This window comes from Oncorhynchus mykiss, chromosome 18, assembly GCF_057628025.1.
Source record: "Oncorhynchus mykiss isolate SJ-2025 chromosome 18, ASM5762802v1, whole genome shotgun sequence".
Lineage (NCBI taxonomy): Eukaryota > Metazoa > Chordata > Actinopteri > Salmoniformes > Salmonidae > Oncorhynchus > Oncorhynchus mykiss.
The window spans coordinates 34,780,270-34,785,868 of NC_143039.1; the positions used below are offsets into that span (position 1 = coordinate 34,780,270).

Sequence of the window (5,599 nt, forward strand, 5' to 3'; positions counted from 1 at the left end):
ATCTCTCCGATTTGGTCTTGCCATACATACCTACGGTCACAAGACGCAGGCCTCATTGTCCCTAGAATTTCTAAGCAAACAGCTGGAGGCAGGGCCTTCTCCTATAGAGCTCCATTTTTATGGAATGGTCTGCCTATCCATGTGAGAGATGCAGACTCAGTCTCAACCTTTAAGTCTTTACTGAAGACTCATCTCTTCCGTGGGTCATATGATTGAGTGTAGTCTGGCCGAGGAGTGTGAAGGGGAACGGAAAGGCACTGGAGCAACGAACTGCCCTTGCTGTCTCTGCCTGGCCGGTTCCCTTCTCTCCACCGGGATTCTCTGCCTCTAACCCTATTACGGGGGCTGAGTCACTGGCTTACTGGTGCTCTTCCATCCCGTCCCTAGGAAGGGTGCGTCACTTGAGTGGGTTGAGTCATTGACGTGATCTTCCTGTCCGGGTTTGGAGCCCCCCTCGGGTTCATGCTGTGGGGGAGATCTTCGTGGGCTATACTCAGCCTTGTCTCAGGGAAGTACGTTGGTGGTTTGAAAATATCCCTCTAGTGGTGTTGGGGCTGTGCTTTGGCAAAGTGGGTGTGGTTATATCCTGCCTGGGTGACCCTGTCTGGGGGTATCGTCGAACAGGACCACAGTGTCCCCCGACCCCCCGTCTCAGCCTCCAGTATTTATGCTGCATTAGTTTGTGTCGGGGGGGTTTTGGTCAGTCTTATGTCTGGAGTCTTTCTCCTTTCTTATCCGTTGTCCAGTGTGAATTGAAGTATGCTCTCTCTAATTCTCTCTCCCTACTCCCTACCAGAGGACCTGAGCCCTGGGACAATGCCTCAGGACTACCTGGCCTGATGACTCCTTGCTGTCTGCAGTCCATCTGGTCGTGCTGCTGCTCCAGTTTAAACTGTTCTGTCTGCGGCTATGGAATCCTGAACTGTTCACCGGACATGCTACCTTGTCCCGGACCTGCTGTTTTCGACTCTCTCGCAACCGTACCTGCTGTCTCCAACTCTGAATGCTCAGCTATGAAAAGCCAACAGACATTTACTCCTGACCTGTTGTACACTCTACAACCACTGTGGTAATTATTATTATTAGAGCCTGCTGGTCATCTATGAACATTTGAACATCTTGGCCATGTACTGTTATAATGTCAACCCAGCACAGCCAGAAGAGGACTGGCCACCCCTCAGAGCCTGGTTCCTCTCTAGGTTTCTTTCTGGGTTCCTGCCTTTATGGGGAGTTTTTCCTAGCCACCGTGCATCTACATCTGCATTGTTTGCTGTTTTAGGCTGAGTTTCTATACAGCACTTTGTGACATTGTCTGATGTAAAAAGGGCTTTATAAATACATTTGATTGATTGACAAAGCTTTATAAATAGCTGTGCCAGAACCTGTCAATCCCTAAAGTACTACTCTTCTACGAACTAAAATGTGGTTGAACGCTCCAAGAAGTGCATCATCATGATGAAGTCTACCACAATGCTGTTTCTGGAAATTGACAAGCCAAAACGACATTATACAGCCTAAAACTGCTAGCAAACTCCACCAGCATGCCCCATCAAAGCAAATCTTATTAGTTACATGCACCGAATACAACAGGTGTATTATAGTGAAATGCTTAATTATGAGCACCTAACCAACAATGCAGTTTAAAAAATACAGATAAGAATAAGAGATAAAAGTAACAAGTAATTCAAGAGCAGCAGTGAAATAACTATAGTGAGACTATATACAGGGGGGTACCGATACGGAGTCAATGTGCTGGGGTAGTATGTACATGTAGGTAGATTTATTAAAGTGACTATGAATAGATTACACCACTGCTACTCTCTGTTGTCAAAAGGGGGTACTGCAAAAGTCTGGGTAGCCATTTGATTAGATGTTCAGGAATCTCATGGCTTGGGGATAGAAGCTGTTTAGAAGCCTCTTGGACTTAGACTTGGAGCTCTGGTACCGCTTGCAGTGCGGTAGCAGAGAGAACAGTCTATGACTAGGGTGGCTGGAGTCTGACAATTTTTGGGGCCTTTCTCTGACACCGCCTGGTATAGAGGTCCTGATGTAAGAAAGCTTGATGTACAAGGCCGTTCGCACAACCCTCTTGTAGTGCCTTGCGGTCGGAGGCCGAGCAGTTGTCATACCAGGCAGTAGATATTCAACAGTATTCATGCCACATTCCAATTGGCATGAAAGACACCTGTGGTGAAGTATTCCATAAAGTGAATGATATGCAGAAGGAGTTTGGTCTTGAAACATAATGAATGAAAAAACAGATCTCACAAGAACAGCTGGACCTCTGTCCATGAGTGACTTGACAGAGTCCCCCTGCATAGGAATTAGCAACATGAGAAATGGAGAAGAGCCATTATTACCATTGAGCCTTTCTACGCCACTGTTTGCAAGGAAGACACGCGGGGAAGTAAAATCCATGACTTGCTTGGAAAATATTAGTCCTGGTTATCCATTAGACACCAAAACGGAATAATTAGAAAACACTCTGGAACAAGGAGAAACTACCTGGACATGTTCAATAAGAAAAAAAAGCCTAATTGCTTTCCTTGGCTAAATGTTTTAAAGCATTCCAGTTGCGAGTCCTAATGAACATGACCTTGGCCTGGCAGCCACTCTCACCAATTTACTAGAGATAATTTAGCATCTCAGATCTTGCAAGGAACGTAGAGTGGGCTTGATGGTTTGTTAAATACAGGGGGATTCTTTTTTCCAGACGCTTTAAAATGGCCACTCCATACTTTGAAGATTTAGCTCTAGGCCTATATATTAGTGATTATACCATGTAGGAGTGTTGGTGTAGCACTGACCTCTTAGCACCCTGCAATCTGTTTTACAACCAGAACTTACATATCTCTGTGTGCACACACACAGAGAGTGCCCTTATGCCCCTCTAACACTGACCTCTGATATTACTGCCTTGGCTACTGCAGAGGCTTGACAAGGGAAGAGACATTGCAGCAGCAGAATTTCACAACAGCTACATCGGGGGATCCAGCACTGAACTCTGTACAGCGTTGCTACCGTCTGGGTCAGAAGTCAAGGGATAGAGGAAATACTAGAGTTTTAACAAAATGTTAAATACACATTATCAATGTGCCAATCCTGTCTGAACACGCTGCATCTCTATGTAGGAAGCCACTGAGCTCGTAATGCGGTAGAATATAGATGGGAATTTGGTCTCGCGGGTCAGACCACTCCAGGTCACGCACTTCCTCCCTTTCTGTGCTGAGTAGCAGGAAAGTGGAGCAAAATGTCAGAGCTGCCAAAGCCTGACGGGGAAGGGAGGGACAGAGCAGAGAGTACTGCCAAATTAGGCATCTCCTCCTCCTCTGAACACACACGCACAGAAAACAAGCACCCAACCGGAAGCCTGACACCATGTTACTACTGCAGGGGATGGAATTGTAATGAGGACAATGTTGATTATAATGGTGATCACTGAAGTTAAAGACTGACAATCAGAGATTACAGATTTGACGAGACTGTTCATTATTCTAATGTGTTTGACAGTGTCTACAGTCAGTGACTATTGTTTATCCTCGAAATGTCAAAAGAGAAACCCGACACCAGGGTGTAGGCCTCAACACCTCTTCCTGTGGTAAATCCTCTAACAACACCCCCCGTACTCATCTCTGGGTCTGAAAGGAGAGACAGAGCAAAGCACATTAGAGCAAAAGGCCCTTAATGAAAATCCCTACCCTGACCACTGCATCATGCTTTGGGCAGCTGTGCAATAATCCTCTAGTCACACACTGGAGCGTCTATCCATTGGCGGCTCGCTCTCAGTTTAGCACTGCATGAAGAGATTGGATCTGATAGGAATCCAAATGGCTAGTCTACCACAGAAATACAATTACTAGTACAGACATTCCTAAGTCCTGTTCTACAATGAGTATTGAGTAAAATTGCACTGGCCTGATGGGTCTTTATCCCTTCGAGTAATTATATTTCTGTGGACCTGCCCCTGACTCCTGAACAACACTTTAATTATTTGTTATTCTTCTCTCTTAATTATTTGAGGTATTTTCTTAAAATGGAAGAATTGCATTATGGTCCCGAAAAGCACAGAAACATAGTGTCCCCTGCATGTTTACTAGAGGTTGACCGATTATGATTTTTCAACGCCGATACCAATTATTGGAGGACCAAAAAAAAAGCAGATATCGATTAATCGGCTGATTACTTTTTAAAATTTTATTTATTTGTAATAATGACAATTACAACAATACTGAATGAACACTTTTATTTTAACTTAATATGATACAATCAATCAAATCAATTTAGCCTCAAATAAATAATGAAACATGTTCAATTTGGTTTAAATAATGCAAAAACAAAGTGTTGAAGAAGAAAGTAAAAGTGCAATATGTACCATGTAAAAAAGCTAACGTGTAAGTTCCTTGCTCAGAACATGAGAACATATGAAAGCTGGTGGTTCCTTTTAACATGATTCTTCAATATTCCCAGGTAAGAAGTTTTAGGTTGAGGTTATTACAGCAATTATAGGACTATTTCCCTCTATACCATTTGTATTTCATATACCTTTGACTATTGGATGTTCTTATAAGAACTTTAGTATTGCCAGTGTAACAGTATAGCTTCTGTCCCTCTCCTCGCCCCTACCTGGGCTCGAACCAGGAACACATTGACAACAGCCACCCTCGAAGCATCGTTACCCATCACTCCACAAAAGTCGCGGCCCTTGCAGAGCAATGGGAACAACTACTCCAAGTCTCAGAGCGAGTGACATTTGAAACGCTATTAGCGCGCACCCCGCTAACTAGCTAGCCATTTCACATCGATTGCACCAGCCTAATCTCGGGAGTTGATAGGCTTGAAGTCATAAACAGCGCAATGCTCGAAGCATTGCGAAGAGCTGCTGGCAAACGCACAAATGTGCTGTTTGAATGAATGCTTACGAGCCTGCTGGTGCCTACCACCGCTCAGTCAGAGTGCTCTATCAAATCATAGACTTAATTATAACATAACACACAGAAATACGAGACTTAGGGCATTAACCTGTTAGAGCTCTAGGGGCGCTATTTCATTTTTGGATAAAAAACGTTCCCGTTTTAAGCGCGATATTTTGTCACGAAAAGATGCTCGACTATGCATATTCTTGACAGTTTTGGAAAGAAAACACTCTGAAGTTTCAGAATCTGCAAAGATTTTGTCTGTAAGTGCCCCAGAACTCATTCTACAGGCGAAACCAAGATGATGCATCACCCAGGAATTAGCAGAATTTCTGAAGCTCTGTTTTCCATTCTCTCCTTATATGGCTGTGATTGCGCAACGAATGAGCCTACACTTTCTGTCGTTCGCCCAAGGTCTTAGCAGCATTGTGACGTATTTGTAGGCATATCATTGGAAGATTGACCATAAGAGACTACATTTTCCAAGTGTCCGCCTGGTGTCCTGCGTCGAATTCGGTGCGCAATTGCCAGCTGCTTCTACTTTACCATTTGATTCAGGGGAGAAAGCATGTGTCCAAGAACGATGTATCAATGAAGAGATATGTGAAAAACACCTTGATGATTGATTCTAAACAACGTTTGCCATGTTTTCAGTCGATATTATGGAGTTAATTTGGAAAAAAGTT

General features: G+C 43.9%; 1 protein-coding gene across 4 annotated transcripts in view; it reads right to left on the bottom strand.

Annotated features, from left to right (window-relative positions):
- The window catches only part of LOC110495932 (glycogen synthase kinase-3 beta), a 45,591-nt gene that overhangs the window by 27,153 nt on the left and 12,839 nt on the right, over positions 1–5,599 (bottom strand). The window lies entirely within an intron of this gene.